Genomic DNA, 20,899 nt, shown 5'->3' with positions numbered 1-20,899 from the left:
TTTCTGGATCATTGGGACCTCTTTTGGGGCAGGTGTGACATGTACAAAAAGGGCGGGTTGCACTTGAATCCCGGGGGACCAACATCCTGGCAGGGAGGTTTGTTAAGGCTACTGGGGAGAATTTAAGCTAGAATTGTTGGGGGGTGGGAACCGAACTGAAGAGACTGGGGAAGAGGTGGTTGGCTCAAAATCAGAGAAAGCTTGGAGACAGTGCGTGAGGGAGGATAGGCAGGTGACAGAGGACACGCTCAGACAGACAGTTTGAGATGTATCTATTTTAACGCAAGGAGTATTGTAAACAAAGCGGATGAGCTTAGAGCGTGGATCAGTACTTGGAGCTATGATGTGGTGGCCACTACAGAGACTTGGATGGTGCAGGGGCAGGAATGGTTACTTCGAGTGCCGGGTTTTAGATATTTCAGAAAGGACAGGGAGGGAGGCAAAAGAGGTGGGGCTTGGCACTGTTGATCAGTGATAGTGTCAGGGCTGCAGAAAAGGTGGACATCATGGAGGTATTGTCTATGGAGTCTCTGTGGATGGAGGTTAGGAACAGGAAGGGGTTAATAACTTTACTGGGTGTTTTTATAAGCCGCCCAATAGTAATAGGGATATCAAAGAGCAGATAAGGAAACAGACCCTGGAAAGATGTAATAATAACAGAATTGTCGTGATGGGAGATTTTTATTTCGCAAATTCAGTATTGATTGGCATTTCCCTAGAGCAAGGGGTTTAGATGGGGTGGAGTTTGTTAGGTGTGTTCAGGAAGGTTTCTTGACACAATGTGTAGATAAGCCCACAAGAGTACTTGATCTGGTATTGGGATATGCACCTGGTCAGGTGTCAGATCTCTCAGTGGGAGAGCATTTTGGAAATAGTGATCATAATTCTATCTCCTTTACAATAGCATTGGAGAAAGATAGGATCAGACAAGTTAGAAAAGCATTTAATTGGAATAAGGGGAATTATGAGGCTATCAGTCAGGGAATTGGAGGATTAAATTGGGAACAGATGTTCTCAGGGAAAAGTACTGAAGAAATGTGGCAAATGTTCAGAGGATACCTGTGGAGTTCTGCACAGGTACGTTCCAATGAGATGGGGAAGTTATTGTAGGGTACAGGAGCTGTGGTGTACAGAGGGAAGTGAGAATGTGGAACCAGCTGCCAGTGAAACTGGTGGACGGGGGTTTGATTTCAACATTAATTTGGGTAAGTATGTAGATGGGAGGGGTATGAAAGTATATAGTCCATGGGTACTCCAATGGGACTAGGCAGAAATTGGCATCAACTGGATGGGCCAAAGTGCTTGGTTCTGTGCTGTATTGCTCTATAACTTGACAACAAACATTTAACATACACAATTTCACATGCATACATTGACATACAGAATGATTTTCTTTATATTTCATTGTTCTTATTTCATAGTTCACACATTGATTTTTTTGTGATGCTGACAGTGAGCATAAAGCATCCAGGTGATCTTTCTCTATTTGTCCACTGGCATCATTGAGGAAATGGGAAAATGAGCTGAACGCGGGCATTCATTTCCAGAAGACGAGAATACAAAAGGAAGGATGTAATGTTGAGGCTTTATGAGGCATCGGTCAGACTGCACCTTGGAGAATCCTGAGCAGTTTTGGGCTCCTTATCTAAGAAAAGATGTGCTGGCATTGGAGAGAGTCAGAAAAGACTTATGAGAATGATCCCAGGGGAAAAAAGTCCACATAAGAGGAGGGGTTGATGGCACTGGGCCTGTACTTGATGGAATTTAGAAGGATGGGGGAGGGGGATCTCATTGAAACCTATTGAATATTGAAAGACCTAGATAGAATCAAGTCAAGTCAAGTCACTTTTTATTGTCATTTCGACCATAACTGCTGGTACAGTACACAGTAAAAACGAGATAACGTTTTTCAGGACCATGGTGTTACATGTTACAACACAAAAACTACACTGAACTACATAAAAACAACACAGAAAAAAACACAGAGTGGATGTTTCCTATAGCAGGGCAGTCTAGGACCAGAGGACACAGCCTCAGACTTCAGGAATGTCCATTCAGAACAGAGATTAGGAAAAATTTCTTTAGCCAGATGGTGGTGAATCTGTGGAATTCATTGCCACAGATGGCTGTGCAGGTCAGTTCATTGGGTATATAAAAGACAGAGGTGGATAGATTCTTGATTCATCAGGGTGTCTAAAGTTACAGAGAGAGGGCAATAGAATGGGGCTGAGAGGGATAAGTTAGACATGATGGTATGGTGAAGCTGATGGGCTGAATGGCCTAATACTGCTCCTATGTCTTATGGTGGTTGCAACCACCCCTGTTCTACCAACACACAGAAAGAAAATCCACTCTTTTGAGACAGGATTAAGGAAACTAGCCTTCGCCAGTAATAAATCCCAGTGTTGCTATTATTGATTCTTTGCAAAATTGTGTGTTGCCAAGTGTCCTTATCCAGTATTTCACTTTAACGTTACTGACCTGCGTGCCCATGGCTAGGGCACATACACGTCAGCAACTGTGCACTCAACACCCAGCTGCTGCCCATGAGTGTACAAGTTGGGTCCATTGATTGCAAATAAGAGAGACCTACAACAGTGGATTGGTGAGCCACAATTTGGGGTTTGTGTGAAATATAGCACCCACTTAGCACAACAATGTTCTGATTGACTGATTTGTCACAGATGGAGTTGTGTGGGATAGAGGCTGGTGTTGTGCATGAAACGCAAGGGTGACAACATACAATACTGTGCAGAAGTCTTAGGCACATATACAAAGTGCACTGCAGATGCTGTGGTCAAAGCAACACGTACAACAAGCTGGAGGAACTCAGCAGGTTGGGCAGCATCTGTGGAAACCAGCAGTCAGTGTTTCGGGCCGAGATCCTTCATCAAGACTGAAGAGGGAGGGGGCAGGGGCCCTATAAAGAAGGTGGGGGGGGGAGGGTGGGAAGGAGAAGGCTGGTAGGTGCCAGGTGAAAAACCAATCAGAGGAAAGATCAAGGGGTGGGGGGAGGGGAAGAATGGAGGGGATAGGCAGGAAAGGTGAAGAAGGAATGAAAGGGGAAAGCGCTATGTGTAGTAGAAGAAGGCAGAATCATGAGAGAGGTGATAGGCAGCTGGAGGAGGGGGCAGACACCACTCCCCCTTCCCCTATCCCAGTTTCACTCTGCCTCCACGGATTCTGTCCAACCTGCTAAGTTCCATGGTGAAAAGGTTCTACTGATGATATTCTTGTCCTGATCAGTGATACTGTGGTAGCATCAGTGATACACCAGTTACTATGATGGCATTGCAGGTACACCAACTACTGCAGCAACATTACAAAATTGCAATAATTCTGTACAATTGAGTACAGGGGTTCAAAGTGCAACACAATTGTGCTGCAGTTACTGCACAAAGGATCTGATTTGAAAGGGAATGGGTAACTTAAGCTTTAAATGAAGATTTTTAGGTCACTGTGTGCAAAATCACTAACAGCAGCATTGTGTCGGAAATGTTCCATGAACAGACATGGGAAGCATGGACATAGATTGATCAGTTCACAAACAAGGAACTGAAGCAGTCTTCACAATGTGTTGTTATTTGAACAGCAAATGGGATTTAAGAGTGGTCATTCCTACCATCCTGAGAGAAAAGATTTTTGGCTAAATTCCTCCTAATCTCAGAGCCTTTGTGAAAGCAATAGACGGAAGTTGTTTGGATAGTATCCTTGAATAGCTGGTCAGGAGATGCAATATTTGCAAAACTTAATAGAACATGTCACCAAATCTTTTTTGTAATCATTGTCATGGGTTCTTCAATCTTTTTGGAGAGAACATACAGATTATTGTGTGAAAGGGAATAATATTTCCTTCTACTGATTGATGGTCAGTCTAAATGGATTAAAGTGAAACGAATAAGTAATATGCCTTGGGCAGAAGATATATATACAGTATATAGCTAGGGTGCCTGAGACTTTTGCACAACACTGTATTTGTCAATGTGGAGCAGAGATTGAGTTTGTAAATCTGGTGAGAGCAAAGGATGTGGGGAATGGTGAGTGTGGGGCACTGTGGGATGGGTGTTAGACAGGTGGCAGCAAAGGAGTGCCGGGGCAGAGGGTGGTGTGGGTACAGACGTGCTCAGCCCTGAGAAACCAGGCAAGATCATTTGATTCCAAACAACTGGTTTATTGATCATTACAGAATGTTTCTGTGGTGCTTCCCACTCCCTCCCCTCTTCCTTCCCATTTTCCCATCCATAATTCCCCTCTCATTTCACACGCTTGGTCCACAATAGAGACACATATCAGAATACCACTCTCATATGTTATGGAATTTGTTTCTTTTGCAGCAGCAATACAGTGCAATACATAAAATTGTTACAGGACTGTGTAAAAGTCTGGGGCACTCTAGCTATATATGTGCCTAAGAGTTTTGCATAGTACTGTATGTCCAAACATGAGGATTAATGAGAATAATTGTCCATAGTTGTGTCTCAGCTCTGCAGTGACCAGGGTTCAGTCCTGATCTCTGGTGTTGCCTATGTGGAGTCTGCATGTTCTTCATGAATTGATAGGAATGCAGAAAGAATAAAACATTATTTGATTGGGAGCTTGAAGGTCTATGTTGACTCAGGAGACCAAAGATCTTGCTACATAACTCTATCTTAACAAAGATCTTGCTCCATCATGGGCATGAGCCTCCGTAGTATCCAGGACATCTCCAAGGAGCCTCAAAAAGGTGGTGTCTATCATTAAGGACCCCCACCACCCAGGTCATGCCTTGTTCTCACTGCTACCATCAGGAAGACACACACTCAATGATTCAGAAACAGCTTCTTCCCCTCTGCCACCTGATTTCTAATTGGACATTGAACCCATGAACACTACCTCATCACTCTATTTTTGCACTACTTATTTATATACAGTACATATTTACTGTAGTTCACATTTTATTATTAGTGTGAATTGCATTGTACTGCTGCTGCAAAGACAACAGATTTCATGACATATTCCCGTGATATTAAACCTGATTCTGATTCTGAATCTGATTATGGCTCTATTCAAGGACGGCTTACCAACAATTGCTGTATCTCCTACTAATCTCACTTCAACAAAGGGATGCAGCCTAGAGTGAGAGTATGTTTCTGGTCTCTTTTGGTTCCTTTACTTAGTCTTGATGACCCACTGTTGCAGGATCTGAAAATCCACAGTAGAACAGGTCCAATGCCAATCCAATATAGCAAAGGGTTCACACTGTAATTAACCTTTCCCTAACGAAAGAGCTGTTCAAAGCAACACCTAAAATCTGGCACTAAGAAGTCAAAGGACAGGCTCAATTTTTTGCTTTAGTTATGTTGCAGCCTTATCTTCTTTCAAACCCATGGAAGCAAATGTGAAAACTAATATCAGCTGCACGCTGCAATGGTTTAATGGCTCTGCTGTGGATACTGTGAAGCCACAGGGGAACTAAAAGATTAAGTCACAGCTAAAATAATTCCAAATTAACTGTATAATGATATGACATGGCTAAACAACTGCACAGAAGTTCACGCTGAACATCAAATGGAGGAATGCAAAAGCCTGTTATGATGGAAGAAAATGGTGATGGGGGCAGGTGGAGAGTAAGGAAAGGTGGTGGAGGAAGAAGGAGGAGAATCGAAGGAGGCATGGGTGAAATGATAGCCCTCACTCTCACCACTTACTCCTTAATTCCACCCAGATTCAGTGACTTTCCTTCACAATTATAGGCATTCTGTGATGGCTTATCAGCCAGAGCACCCAAAGGAAACCCATGTTGTTACAGGGAGAACTGCAGGCTCTGTACAGATGTACCAGAGGTCAGGAGGGAACCCAAGTCACCGAGGAAGTGAGTGAGCAGTTCTGCTCTGTAGAGTGGCCCAATCAAATCCTGGCCCTGTGCTGAAGAAAATACATTGACTCCGTGATCAGCAGTGTGATTTTGTGGTATCTATCAAACATTGATAGAATGGAACAGAGAGGATATTTCCTGTAGTGGGGCAGTTCAGGACCAAAGGTATCACCTGAGAATTCATGGACTCTATTTAGGACATCTTTAAGGAATATCTTTAGTTGGAGGTCAGTGAATCTGTGGAATTCATTGCTGTAGATGCTGTGAAGGCCAAGGCACTTATCCATTGGATTTAATTAAAGCAGAGGTTGATAGTTTCTTGGTTAGTAAAGGTGTCAATGGTTACAAGGAGAAGGCAGGAGAATGGTACTGAGAGGGATAGTTAATCAGCCAGAGCAGACTCTATTGGCTGAATGGCCTAATTCTGCTCCCATAGTTTATGGTCTTATGGTTTGTTGAGTTTGATGCACACCTGTAAATGAATGGCACATGGAAATCGCTGTGGAGAAGCAGCAATGAAATTTAAAATCGCCAAGGGAATCTTTCAAACATCCCATTTATCTGACTTGCTCCTTATTTTTCCTAAAAAGAGAAATGAAGATCAGAGGGCATGACCTTTATGCCCTTCCTTCAGTAAGTCGAGCAAGTCACGCTGTGCGTCTTCATGATGTCACCACGTGTAAAATACATCTGTGGGGACTGACACATGAGCTGAGCTGCCCAATCTAATTTCCCAATGGGCAAAACTTCGGCTGGGAAAATTAGCACTTCCAAATATGCCCTGTGTGGTCGTTATGCATGATTTATACATAAAAAACAGGCCTATGATGTTTCGTTCTAAACCAATTTCTGCTCTCCAAAGTATCAGCTTGGACACAATACTTGATGTGCCTCTCTGTCTCACGCATGGCTTTTCCTTACGTATGGATCTGTGTCAAATTTTGTTTGACACCCCTCCTGTGAAGTGCCTTGGGATATTTTTCTCTGTGTTAGCCGAGCAATATAATCACAGCTGTTGCTGTTAAAGGCTTGAATGGGAACATTCCCTGTCCTCACTGCAGCTGCAACTGTGGTTTTCTGAAACTGATTTTAGCCCGAACAATAATTTATCTATATGAAAAAGAAATTAACTTACAGCAGGAGCTCACTGGACACGATCAGTTTTTGTTTAATTCTGCAACATTTCCTTAAAGCCATCATAGCAATGTGGGGACGTTACTATTTTAAAGAGAATTACAATAATAACTGGCGGAGGAGCAGTAAGCTATGGGATAATAAAAGGTGAAGGATGTCAGTATTGGTAAATGCAATCATTTTCCATTCTTGTTGGCAGTTTCAGTATCAGCCTCATACTGACTGGGGTCAAATAATAGTGAGGATTAGCTGGGGTATTCAGCTCTATGCTCCCCCAACAATTGACCCGAAGCTCAATGTCAGAACAATGCTCTCAACTGCAGTGAAACAACACTTCTTAAGTCTGCTGTACTTCTGACCCCTCTGACTGAAACCTCTAATTGGTCTTGAATTCTGGACAATTTTTCACAGCAAAAAGCCGGCTGCCTGGAAGATGATTCGTTCAACTTTTACCCTTTGTTTCAGTTTTGTAAACTTCTAGTTGCGCCTCCCAGAGACCTGCTCCTAACATGGGACCTATTTACGAGCAAGAGGGTGAAAGCACGAGCCAATTAAGCCGGCAGCCTTGAAACCACAGCTCTCTCCTGGTTTCGTACTCTTGCTTGCCCCTATCAATACTCAGCTTCCAAAGGATTTCGGGGCAAAACATTTCATGTGGTGAGTTATGATTAAAAATGCACTGCCTGAAAGGGTGGTGGAAGCAGGTTCAGATAACACTTCCAAAAGGGAATTTGATCAATACTTGGAAGAAGCAAAAACTGCAGGGTTGTAGGGAAAAGGGAATGAAGGGAACTAATTAGACGTATCTTTCAAGTTCAAGTTCAAGTTTAATTTGTCATTCAACCACACGTTAATACCCATAAATACAGCTAAACAAAGCAGCATTACTCCCGGGCCAAGGTGCAAAGCACAGTACCAACAGTTGTACACTGCACAAGGCACAGATAGGACATATAAGACAGCAGTAAAATACACACAAAAAAATGAATCAACGTCCTGGCAGTTTGCAGTCAGACACAATAAAGGTTGTCCTCAAAGAAATCACAGACCCACAATGGGTTAATTGACTTGGTTGGTGCCATAATTTTATAATTCCATGAAAAGTTAGACATGCTTATGTAGTAACTTTTCTAAAAACATCTGTATCTCCCTTACATTTAAAGATTTTTTTGTGTAAGTTGAAGATTAATCATTTCTAACATTCATGTCCATGTCCATGACAAAGCTTTACCATATGGAATTTTCAGCCTAAATATCAGACCTAGAGCGGTACACCATAGTTCAGGACTTCCAGCCCATGATGTTCTGCACACCTTTTAACCAACTCCAAGATCAACCTAATGCTTCCTTAGAGCCTAACTCTCCATTTTTTATTCATCCATATGCCTTCTCCAGGGGTGCTACTCCTCCCTGGACACCCATACACTTATGCACCTCTGTCAAGTCATCTCTCATCCTCCTTCTCTCTGAAGAAAAAGCCCTAGTTCACTCAACCTTACCTCATAAGTCATGCTCTCTAAAATTTTCTATCTCTCTACCTCTCCTTTTGGCAACTACGCCAACAATCTACCCCAAAAAGACAATACACCCTTGTTCAATAAACTTCCCGTCAAGGGCCTTGGAACAAGTTTTAATTTTAAGAGCTCCACACAGATAGACATTGATGATGTTATTTACTGAAGTAAATGTGACTTCCATAACACATACTGCAAGATTTAAAACAGCAAGGTGTGTGAGATATTAATACTTCGGTAGTATCGTTACAGCAGGGGGGCTTTCAGACAGCCTGGTATGGAAACACCAATATCCTTGAATGGAAAATCCTAGAAAAAGTAATGGATATGGCACAGCCCATCATGGGTAAAGCCCTCCTCACCAGTGAACACATCTGCATGGTGTTGTTGTCGGCAAGCAGCATCTGTCATCATGGTCTCTTCTCACTGTTGCAATCAGGAAGAAGGTACAGGAGCCTCAGGACTCACAATGGAGCAGTTATTACCCCTCACCTATCAGGCCCTTGAACCAAAGGGGATATCTTCACTCAGCTTCACTAGCTCCATCACTAAAATGTTCCCATGACCTATGGACTCACTTTCAAGAAATCTTTGTCTTATGTTCTTGATATTTATTGCTTATTTATTTTTTATTTTTATTTTTGTATTTGCACAGTTTGTTGTCTTTTGCACACTGGTTGTCCACCTGGTTGGTGTAGTCATTCATTGTTTCTATTATGGTCATTGGATTTATTGAGTATGCCTGCAAGAAAATGAATCTTAGAGCTGTATATAGTGACAAAATGCTGGAGAATCTCAGCAGGTCAAGCAACATCTATGGAGAGAAATAAAGAGTTGATGTTTCAGGCCGAGATACTTCATCAAGCATGAGTAAATGTTTCACTAAGGAGGATCCACAGACTTTCTTCTTTGAATAATATTTTCCTCTTTTTGCATCATGAATTCCTGATGGTGACAGACTGATAAGGTGAATGGTTATTCCCATTAGCGAATGCTTCAAGGATCAACATTGACTGGAGAGCATGTTGAATTTTTTGATGTGGAGGCTAGATGTGATGTGGGAACCCCATCTGAAGTTACCTGTGTGACAGAGAATCAGAGTCAATGATGGGCTTCAGTAGGTAATTGAATAGGGGAAAATAATTTGAAAAGGTACAGGACTAATTGGATCCAAGTCTCTTCTCAGGGAGGAATTGATACATTTCATCACCAAACTCTCAAAATACTTCATTGCTGTGGATGTAACTGCTACTAGATGATAGTCACTGAGGCAGGTTACCACGTTCCTCTTAGGCACTGGCGTAATTGAAGCCTGCTTCTGATGTAGGTGGTTACCTCAGACTGCTGAAGGCAGAGGTTAAAGATCTCAGTGAGCACTCCAGCCAGTTGATCAGCACAGGTCTTTAGTATTCAGCCAAATACTCCATCTGGATGCTCGCATGTCAGCCTCAAGGGTTAAAATCTCAGGATCATTGGGGACTGTGGGAGTTTGTGGTAGTTCCTCCATGTTTTGACAGTCAAATCGAGCATAGAAGACATTGATATCATCAGGAAGCAAAGCTTTGTTGTCACCTATGTCACTTGATTTTAGTTCATAAGAGTTGATAATATTCAAGCCCCATCACGATGGGTAAGCATCCTTTATTGATTCAAGTTTAGTCTGGAATTGTCACTTCTTCAAGGGTGTTGCTCCGGACTTCCAGTCTATGCATGGTCTGTTGTATTTCTGAATTTGCTCACCTTAACAAGTATATCATCCTTGTAATTATTTTATCATAATACTTCAGTGGAGTTTCCTTGGGTTTCATACAAGTTTATGCTAAATAAATTCAGGAAGGGAGGGAGGGAGAGAGAGAGAGAGAGAGAGAGAGAGAGAGAGAGAGAGAGAGAGAGAGAATGAATCCTTGACCCCCTGGACGAGAGGTCAAATCTAACTCCAGATCTTCCGTTGTCTATAGGGTGTCCTGTACAAAATAAGTCTGCTAATTATATTGTAAATCTGGTATTGTTTCATTAGTTTTAGTGCCAAAGATCACAGTGCAACCATAATGGGAAGATGGTGCACAAGCAAGTACTCCTGTAAAAGTTGCTGAATTGAGCAATATTCTCCCTTCTCTCATACCAATTATATCTGCACTCGGAATGCTCGATGCCAACAGTGTGTAAAATGAATCCCTTCCTTTCTTTAGCATGGAAGCTACAGTGAATGCAACATTGCTCAAATCAGAAGGATCAGAAAATTAATAATGCGGGTCAGAAACAAATGATGATGAACTTTACAAAATGAAAAATCTCTCAGACGGAAGCATCCAGTCCCCTTTCCTTCTGTCGCTTCAGCAAGTAATTTAACAATACGCCAAATGGCAAAACAAACTGCTGAAGTCTTGAAAAAATCTTTACATTCTTTCAAGAAGAACAGGAAGCAGAAGATTTTTATCTGAAAGTTAGACTCTGAAATAAAGGCAACAGATACGCACGCAGTCAAACCAACTCCTTTTTGATGCATCCTTATATTTAGGCAGTACAGCCTTATTCTCTTTGCTTTATATCAAGTCTCTGAACCACTTTCTGCTAAGTGCCAACTTTGATTTTTTTTTGAGAATGTGCATTTTGTCCTCTTCTCTACCCAAATCAATACCTCTCTTTGCTGCAATGATTTACCTCAGAACACAGGAGTAAGCTAATGGGGAGTGGGATGGAGGGGTTGGAGTGAACATATTCCTGCAATAACAACTTTGCAATTAACTACTCACAGTCCTGCTCCATGTTTTGAATTTAAGTTGTCCTTTCTTAAAATGGTCAAGAACTGCTAGTGAAATGGCTGCTAGTAAAGTGGCTCAGAGGCCACTTTATTGTGTACCTGCTGTACTTAAAGTATCTATGAAATGGCTGCTAGTAAAGTGGCTCAGAGGCCACTTTATTGTGTACCTGCTGTACTTAAAGTATCTATGAAGTGCATGTTTGTGGACTTCTGCTCTGGTAGCACAGCCATGTCAAGGTTTGATGTGTAGAGCATTCAGAGATATTCCACTGTTGTTTCACGTTTTTATCTGAGTTACTGTCACCTTCCTGTCAGCTTGAACCAGTCTGTCCTCCCTCATTAACAAGGTATTTTCACCCACAAAACTGCTGCTCACTGGATGTTTTATGTTTTTGCACCATTCTCCTTAGACTCCAGAAACTGTCGTACATGAAAAGCCCTAGGAGAATGGTTTCTGAGATACTCAAACCACTCCATTAGGCACAATTGTTCCACGTTCAAAGTCAAAGACATTTACATCACACTTCTTCCGCATTCTGCAGCAGCCCACCAAACCAATGTGGAATATGCTTTGTGTCTCCATCATAGTGGAGTTAGAACCTGAAGCACATTCAGGGGTTCCAGGGCATCGATGTCACTGTGACAATCCGAGCTCGGCTCAGACAGTGGAATCACTGCTCTCTTCTGTAAACCAAGGCTTCATTTCAAAACCAACAATTTCACCTCCAAGATCACGGGTTCATCTGACAAATTGATTGTGGCTGTAATTTTCTCATCTCCAGCCATTCTGCTTGTCCTTTGTAGGGCAGTTTCATAAATTCAAAATCAATCATCTATCTGTGTACTCTGACTGATTTAAAAACAGAGGTTTCAGTAAATGAGCTATTGCCATCAAATTGAAATAACCTTTAACCCTTTATTTATTCCCTCCCCCATCACCTTCAAGGCATTTTATCTGTTTCATTACATTTGAAATACAACAAGATCATATCATTGGAGAGAAATTGAGATTGAAATACCAAGTGATCATTGACCAAACCAGAACAGGTTGTTTCTTAGTAGAATTGCTGCAATTAATACTGGTTATCAGGTTTCTTATATGCAAATAGCCCCAGGCTTATTTTTTATGATGTCAATTGGTTAAGGTTTCCCATACAATGCACCATTCAAGCAAAATGAAGAGGCTGGCCTGTAATTTATTTACATATTTAGTTAGTTAGAGATACAGTGTGGAACACGTCCTTCCAGCACAATGAACCACACTGCACACTGTCTGGCAACCCACATGTTTAACACCAGCCTAACCACAGGATGATTTACAATGACCAGGTAACCCACTACGCTCACACATCTTTGGAATGTGGAGGAAACTGAAGCACCCAGAGGAAACCTATGCTTTCATGGGGAGAACGTACACACTCCTTACAGTTGGCACCAGTGCTGTAATTGAATTCCAAACTCTGGAACGCCCCAAGCTATAATAATGTTGTGCAAACCACTACACCATCGCGATGCCCCCACCGGCGTTCCACGATTTTGACCTCCACGACTTCCACGCCTGATACATTTAATTTTAAGTTTATCTGTAGCCTTTGTGGGTGACACTTTAGCCTTTGAGTCAGAAGGTTGTGTGCTTAAGTCCAAAATAAAATTTGGGCGATATTATGGCCAAATCTGTAGTGAAAACTGCATAGGTGAAGACTCTGTTATAAATGAAGCACTAAGCTAAGATCTTGTCAGCGCACTCAGTTTGACATAATATATTTCCTGGCCTTACTTTGTGGAAGCAGGGGGGAATTCCCTTCGGGTCCTGGACCCTGCAATCAATATCATTTACAAAGTTTGCCCAGTCATTATTGTCTTCCCCTTCTGGGAGCTTGCTCTGTTCTAAATTATTTCTGTATTTCCTACAATGACTATGCTGCAAGCAGCCCTTCATTGGTTCTAAAATGCTTTCTGATTTCTTGCAGACATGAAAGATGTTTTATTAACACAATCTATTCTCTGAAGTAACAGGCAGATTGGTGGTTAATCACTCGTTTAGATTGTCTCATTAGCTTAAACACCAGGGTACTGGCACTGGTAGAGATGTCCATCCTGTCAACTCCCTCAATCTCACAAACTCTCTCTCCCAATCTCTTTCTCAATCTCTCTCTCACAATTTACTCTCAAAATCTGTCTATGTCACTCTCTCAACGTACTCCAGCTGCTGCGTAAAAATCATTTTCTTGTTTTTTTCTTTGCAGTCATATACTTTGGTTTTACCTGCTCCAGCAAAAGAAACAGTTTCTCAATGTCTATATACACTCTCTTAATTTCTTTTGTGTGTTGGATCCTCATTTGCATATTTAAAATGACCCATCGTCTCTCCACTCCTCCATCCTTTCTGGGGTGTTGGGGCCAATTGGAGCACTCGATAGCTGCCTTTGGCTGAGAAAAATGTAATTCATCCTAAACTTCTTACCTAGTTTGGTTTGGAATCATGCTGGCTGAGTGAGTTATTTGACATGAGTTTGAAACTTGACATCTTTACTGGTATTGGTATTAGTATTGGTTTATTTTGTCACATGTACCAAGACAGAGTGGAAACTTTGTCTTGCATACTGATGAAGTAGATCAAATGATTGTGTTGAATTAGAATAAGGTAAAACAATAATACAGTGATGTGTAAAAACTACTGAAAAAGCACAGTAAATAATAAAGTGCAAAATCATAGTTAGTTGGTGAAGACATCCACAAAATGCTGAAGGAACTCAAGCGCTGAGTTGTTCAAAATTTCTAGCCTCTGTAGATTCTCCCATGTTTAAGATTGTGAGACCAGGAATCCATCCTATCATATAGGAGGTCTGTTCAATAGTCTGACAACAGTGGAATTGAAGCTGGCCTTGATCCCGGTGGTATATGCTTTCAGGCTTTTGTATCTTCTGCCCATTGGGAAAGGGGAGAAAAAAGACTGACTGGTTGTAGTGTTTTGATTATGTTGGCTACTTTACTGAGGCACTAAGAAGTATAGAGAGTCCAAAGGGGTGGGCTGACGGTTTCTGTGCTGTCCTGAGCTGCGTCCACCCACAACTCTCGACAGTTTCTAATGGTCACATGCAAAGCAGTGGCCATATCAATCTACTGTATTAGTCATCCAGACACAATGCTTTCTATGGTGCATCAATAAAAAAAGGTAAAGGTCAAGTTTGCCACATTTCTTTAACTGAGCAAAATCTTTATATTGTGGGTGCGGTCAGATTTTTAAGTATATAAAATTTGTACATATGATTTGAAATTGACAGGGCTCAAAAGAAGGAAGTCAGAGTAGACAATTGAATTGAATTGACTTTATTACTTACATCCTTCATATACAAGAGGAGTAAAAATCTTTACATTATGTCTCCGTCTAAATGTGCAATGTGAAATTTATAACAATTTATAATAAATAGTATGTACAACAGGACAGTCAATATAGCTTAGAAATACAATTGTGTCAGCATAAATTAATAAGTCTGATGGCCTGGAGGAAGAAGCTGTCCCAGAGTCTGTTGGTCTTGGCTTTTATGCTGTGGTACCGTTTCCAGGATGGTAGCAGCTGGAACAGTTTGTGGATGGGGTGACTCGGGTCCTCAATGATCCTTTGGGCCCTTTTTATACACCTGTCCTTGTAAATGTCCTGAATAGTGGGAAGTTCATATCTACAGATGTACTGGTCTGTCCACACCACTCTCTGCAGAGTCCTACGATTGAAGGAAGTACAGTTCCCATACCAGGCAGTGATGCAGCCAATCAGGATGCTCAATTGTGCCCCTGTAGAAAGTTCTTAGGATCTGGGGGCATATGCCAAATTTCCTCAACTGTCTGAGGTGAAAGAAGCGCTGTTGTATTTTTTTCTCACCACACGACCGGTATGTACAGAACACGTGAGATCCTCGGTGATGTAGATACCGAGGAACTTATAGCTGTTCACCCTCTCAACCCCAGGTTCATTGATGTCAACAGGGGTTAGCCTGTCTCCATTCCTCCTGTAGTCCACAACCAGCTCCTTTGTTTTTATGACATTGAGGGAGCTGTTGTTTTCTTGACACCACTGTGTCAGGGTGATGACTTCTTCTCTGTAGGTTGCCTCATTATTACTTGAGATCAGTGTATAGAGCTGAACTGGCTTTTAAAGAATTTTATTTCATGAAGCTGCAACATGGCCACTGATTTGGGCAGTATGGTAGCGTAACAGCACATTGCTATTACATCTCGGGGTGTCAGAGTTTGGAGTTCAATTCTGGTGCTGTCTGTAAGGAGTTTGTACGTTCTCCCCAAGGAATGCTTGAGGTTTTCCTGGTGCTCCGGTTTCCTCCCCCAGTCCAAAGACATACCAGTTAGTAGGTGAATTGGTCCTGTGATTAGGCTAGGGTTCAATAGGTGTGTTACTGAACACATGGCTCATGGGGCCAAAAGGGCCTGATCCCCATTGTATCAACAAATTTTTTAAGAACTTGGAAAATCAAATGAAATGTTAGAGATTTGTAGTCCAGTTAGCATGAAAATGTAAGAGTTAGGTGCAGATGTAGGCCATATGACACCTTGGGTCAGCTCTCCATTTATCAAGATGGTAGCTGAGGACAGTTGGAATGGAAATTAATATTAAAGGGGAGAATAGAAAGACATCTGGAGAGGTAATAATGAAAAGTGAATGTGGATCTTCCTTGACCAAGCTTGTTTACTTTATTAGAAAGGCAACAAAAAAAAGTGATAACATAGCGCATGTATTTACCTTAACTTTCAAAAGACATTTCAAAAAGCACCTGATGAAAAGTTAATATAGATGGAGGATATGAAATCAACTGGCTTTGGGACTAAGGCAAAAAGTGGCAGAAATGGGTAGCTTTCACAGTGTAAAAATGTGACTGGTGGATTCTTGAATCAGTGCAAATTATAATAACTATTTGACTTTGGAATCAAAAATAATTCAGTTTGTGGATGGTACCAAATACCAAGGACGATTCCAACAAAATACCGGAGAGCGTTAATAATTGTGAAGAATGAGCAAATACTGCTCTATGTTGGCTGCATCACTGTCCCATATGGAGGTACCAAAGTGCAGGATCAGAAAAGGGGGCAGAGGGCTGTACACTCAACTAAGTTCATCATGGCCACTAGCCTCCCCACTATCAAGGACATCTTCAAAAGGCTATGCTTCATGAGCATGACCATCATTAAGAACTCCCATCAACCAGGATATGCCCTCTTGTTTTCTTATTGCTGCCATCAGGGAGGAGGTAGGAACTTGAAAACACCCACTCAGTGTTTTAGGAACAGCTTCTTCCCCTCCACCATCAGATTTCTAAATGGTCCATGAACCCATGAACATCCCCTCATTATTTTGTCCCTTTTTGTACTACTTAATTGTTTTTTATATATTTCATATCATACTTACTTCAGAAGATTATGTCCACTGGGGCATCATCCACCACCAGCAGCTTGCCAGAGTCCTCGTCTGGGTTTTCCTCTGTACCTCTGGGTTTTTACAGGACAGCATGGCTAACCCCAAGCTCAACCCTCCTCCTTTCACAGCCAGGCTTGGAACCGTCCATGGTGGAGTTATCTCTTAATGTAACTTATAGTAATTTTTGCTCTATTGCACAGTACTGCTACAGCAAAATCAATACATTTCATGACATATCTCAGTGATAATAAACCTGATTCTGATATATTAGAATACAAATACATATAGAATACATCCAACAATAAAAAATGCAATGTACATTAGCAAGGCAATAAAATAAAACAAGCCATGCACTAGGGTTTATTTCTAGGAAGACTGAACTGAAAATCAAGAAAGCAGTGTGAAGAATCCTGCATACAGTATTATGAAAAGGATATTGAGGCACCCAAGAGGGTGTACAGAAGATTAGGATACCAGAAATGTAAAAGGACATATTATCAGGATACCTGTCTGAGAAGACTGTTTTCTCACGACACATGAAATCTAAAGAACAGTCTAACAGAGATCTTTCAAATTATGGAAGGTTTTGACAGAGTGAATGCCTCTGCTTGTGGGGAAGAATATTACTAGTGGCTGTGATAAGTCTATTGAAGAATTTAGCAGGAATTCAGAAGAAACTTCCTTTTCTAAAGAGTAACATGAGTGTCCAAATCAAAAAACCACAATGAATTGCAAAGAGACATGTAAGGGGAATTTGGACAAGCATGGAAAGTTGGGAGGAAGCTCAGGAAGAAATTAATTCTCTGGCTCAGTTTGTGTGCTCTGTATTCCATGGATTCCCATGTAAAAGGACAACATTCATTGAGAAAAGGTATAAAGCTGAGGAAATTATATTCATAAGATTAGAGCTGAACCATTCAGGGATAATATTAAGGAAACCTCATTACGTACGGTAAATGGTTGTTCCCCAAAAGAATTAAAATCAATTGGCTATTTCAGGACTGAGAACGACAGTTTTTGGTTTGGTGAGGATAGTAAGAGTTATGGATTTGAGGCAGAGTAGGCATGATCAAAGTGAACAGCAGACTTGAGAAGTTATTTTTTGATTTGTTCTAAAAAGCATGGACCTCAGAAATAACTCTCACATGAATGAATTACAAATCAGTTTTAAAAATTCTTTTGGCAAGTCTTTTACAATATTCTGGAACAATCATGAAATGAGATGGTTTGAATAACACAGTTTCCCATTATTTCAATATGCAGGACTCCAAACAGTTTAAGGCCCCTCAGAGACTTGGCTCTTCAATTTCAAAGCAGTAAAGTTGTGGGGAGAGGAAACATACGTTTGAACAACAAAACAAGGATGAAAAATATCCTGATGAATAATTAACCAGACATTGATTAGTGTTCACAAATGAATGATCAAAATAATCCAAAATTATTTTCTCCCCAAATATATTCAGGAAACATCTCAAGTTCTGGTGCATAATTAGTGTGTCCCATGGGTGGGAGAAAGCCTTACAGAGCATGAGTGATTGCAAAGCTCTGGATTATTAAGGTCACTCTCACGAGCCAGATAAATTTGCCATTGTGCACAGGCCACATATCTGTGTATGTAATATAGTACACACTGCACAGGGTAAGTAAAGAAGCTAATTCACTAAAGGAATCATTCATTTTCAGCTCCAGGACTCAGTAATTTAGCAATCTAGCTCCCAACAATGCATCAAAAGAAATGTTGATATTTCATTTATATTTTATAAAAAAGGCAACAATTATTATAAACTTATAAAGAGGAGGACAATTTCTCCGCTATTAACAAATTCACCGTTGCGATTCAAAAGCAAAACGTGGTGGTTTCTGGAAATGGAATTGTTTTATTATTGTCATATGTACCGACATATAGTCAAAAGCTTGTTCTTGTATAATGCTCATACAAATTAGATCATTGCACGGTGCATTGAGATTGAACAAGGTAAAAGAATAACAATGCAGAATAAAGAGTAACAGCTACAGAGAAAATGCAGTGCAGGTAAAGAATAACGTGCAAATTTATAAACACAGTATCCATGCTATCAAATACGTCTTCAAGGAGCGGTGCCTCAGAAAGGCCAGCGTCCTCCATTAAGGACCCACAACGCCCAGCACATGCTCTCTTCTCATTGTTACAATCAGGAAGGAAGTACAGAAGCTTGAAAGCACACACTCAGGATTCAGAAACAGCTTCTTCCCCTCCCCTCTGCCATCCGATTCCTAAATGGACATTGAACCCATGGACACTACCTCACTTCTTTCATATTATTTCTACTTTTGCAGTATTTTTAATTTAACAACTTAATATACATATAAACTTACTGTAATTGATTTACTTATGAATTTTTTCTGTATTATCATGTATTGTGTTTTATTGCTGCTGCTAAGTTAACAAATTTCATGACATATGTTGGTGATAATAAACCTAATTCTGCAGAAGCTAGAAATCCAGAAGAATGCACACCAAGTGTAGGAGAAACTCAGTATGTCAGGTAGCATCTATAGAGGTACAAAAATAGTTAACCGTTCAGGCTGAGACCTTTCATCAGGACTGGAAAGAAAGACCTTTTTTCTCAGCTGCCTGACTCGCTAAGTTCCTCCGGTACCTTGAAGGTGCAAGGTCGTATAAATTTGTGAAGTCAAGAAAACTGAAATAGAGACTGCAGAGACTGGAATCTGGAGCAAAAACGAACTGCTGGAGGAAATCAGTGGGTCAAGCAGCATCAATGCGGAGGAAGAAACTGTCAAAGTTTTAGGTTGAGACCTTGCATCAGGTTCAGAAATAAACTAGCTAATACCAGGACTAAGCAGTAGCTTCGGCAGAGCCAGCGGAGAGGCAGAACAAACAAACATTTCAGGATTTTTCACCTGAACTAAGAAAAGTTAGTGGTGAAATATGTTTTATGATTGGAAGTGGGAAGGGGAGGAGAGAATAACAGGGAAGGTATGTAATTCAGTCGAGGACAGAAAAGATTAAATAACAAAAGGAATAATGAAGCCAGGTAACGAAATTAAGTGAAGAATGAAAGTCTGAAGGAGATGTGAACAGAAAATGAATAATAAATATAGTAAGGAAAAAGAAATTAACCTATGAGAAAACATAAAACATGAAACTCAGTACAGGCCCTTTGGATTATGAAGCTGTGCTGACCCTTCAACCTACCCCATGAGAATCCAACCCTTCTCTCCTACAGAGCCTATAACCCTCCATTTTTCTATCATCCATGTGCCTAATAACCCCTTATAAATCTGCCTCTATCGCCAACTCTGCCAGGGTGTTCCTGCATTCACCATCCGTGCGAAAAAGAATCTTAACCCAGACACCCATCACCACCTCCATACTTTGCTTCAATCACCTTAAAATAATGCCCCCTCGTATTAGTCTTTTCTCCCCTGGGATAAATGTTTCAGCTGTCCATTCGATCAATGCCTTTTATCATTTTGTGCACCCTTATCTTCCTTTGCTCCAAAGAGAAAAGCCCCAGCTTACTCAATCTTTCCCCATGGTTGAGACATGGTCTCTAATCCATGTAGCTGTGGTGGATGTGTGAGTTAAATTTCACCTCGCCTGGGACTATTTCACTCACTCTTTAAATCCTGTGAGATTCAGCACTAGCCATTGACTACTAGGGAAGGATTTCAAGTCAAGTCTATCCACTTGGCAGGTTTTGTCAACCTCAGTTTCTTCATAATTCCTTTGAAAGGCTTTTGGCCTCAACATCAGAAGCCATAAACTTATTGTCTTGTAAGCTATCACTGATAAGTCATCAGACTAAGTTATTTGTTTGATGAGAGGTGCGATTTATTATGTTTTTATCCCCACACTACGAAGTAACTTTGAATTTTTCTTACATAAGGAGTATACTGTAATATAAATTAAGTTCTTTTTGACATTATATGTCAAAGTAAGCAGCAATTTTTTCTAAATTCAACCAGGAGACTACAACAAATGAATTGACAACATTTATTTTTGATTATGAAGACACAAAGAAGACACTGATGTTCTGGAGATGATGGAGAAAGGAACAATAAGACTGAGATATATTTGCTGGTGCCAAAAACAAATCCTGAAAAGCAGTAATATAGATCCAGAACTGAGAGTTAAACAATGTATCCATCAGAATACAGAGTCCAGGAGTTGGGACGTCATGTTACAGCTGTATAAGATGAGGGTAAGG

At 40.9% G+C, this 20,899-nt stretch overlaps 1 protein-coding gene across 1 annotated transcript in view; it reads left to right on the top strand.

The window, feature by feature from the left end:
- Positions 1 to 20,899, top strand: part of LOC132407024 (transcription factor Maf-like) — a 495,242-nt gene that overhangs the window by 221,073 nt on the left and 253,270 nt on the right. The gene's annotated exons all lie outside the window — the stretch shown is intronic.

Source organism: Hypanus sabinus, chromosome 17 (genome assembly GCF_030144855.1).
Source record: "Hypanus sabinus isolate sHypSab1 chromosome 17, sHypSab1.hap1, whole genome shotgun sequence".
NCBI classification, from domain to species: domain Eukaryota; kingdom Metazoa; phylum Chordata; class Chondrichthyes; order Myliobatiformes; family Dasyatidae; genus Hypanus; species Hypanus sabinus.
This window is presented reverse-complemented; position numbering and strand designations above follow the sequence as displayed.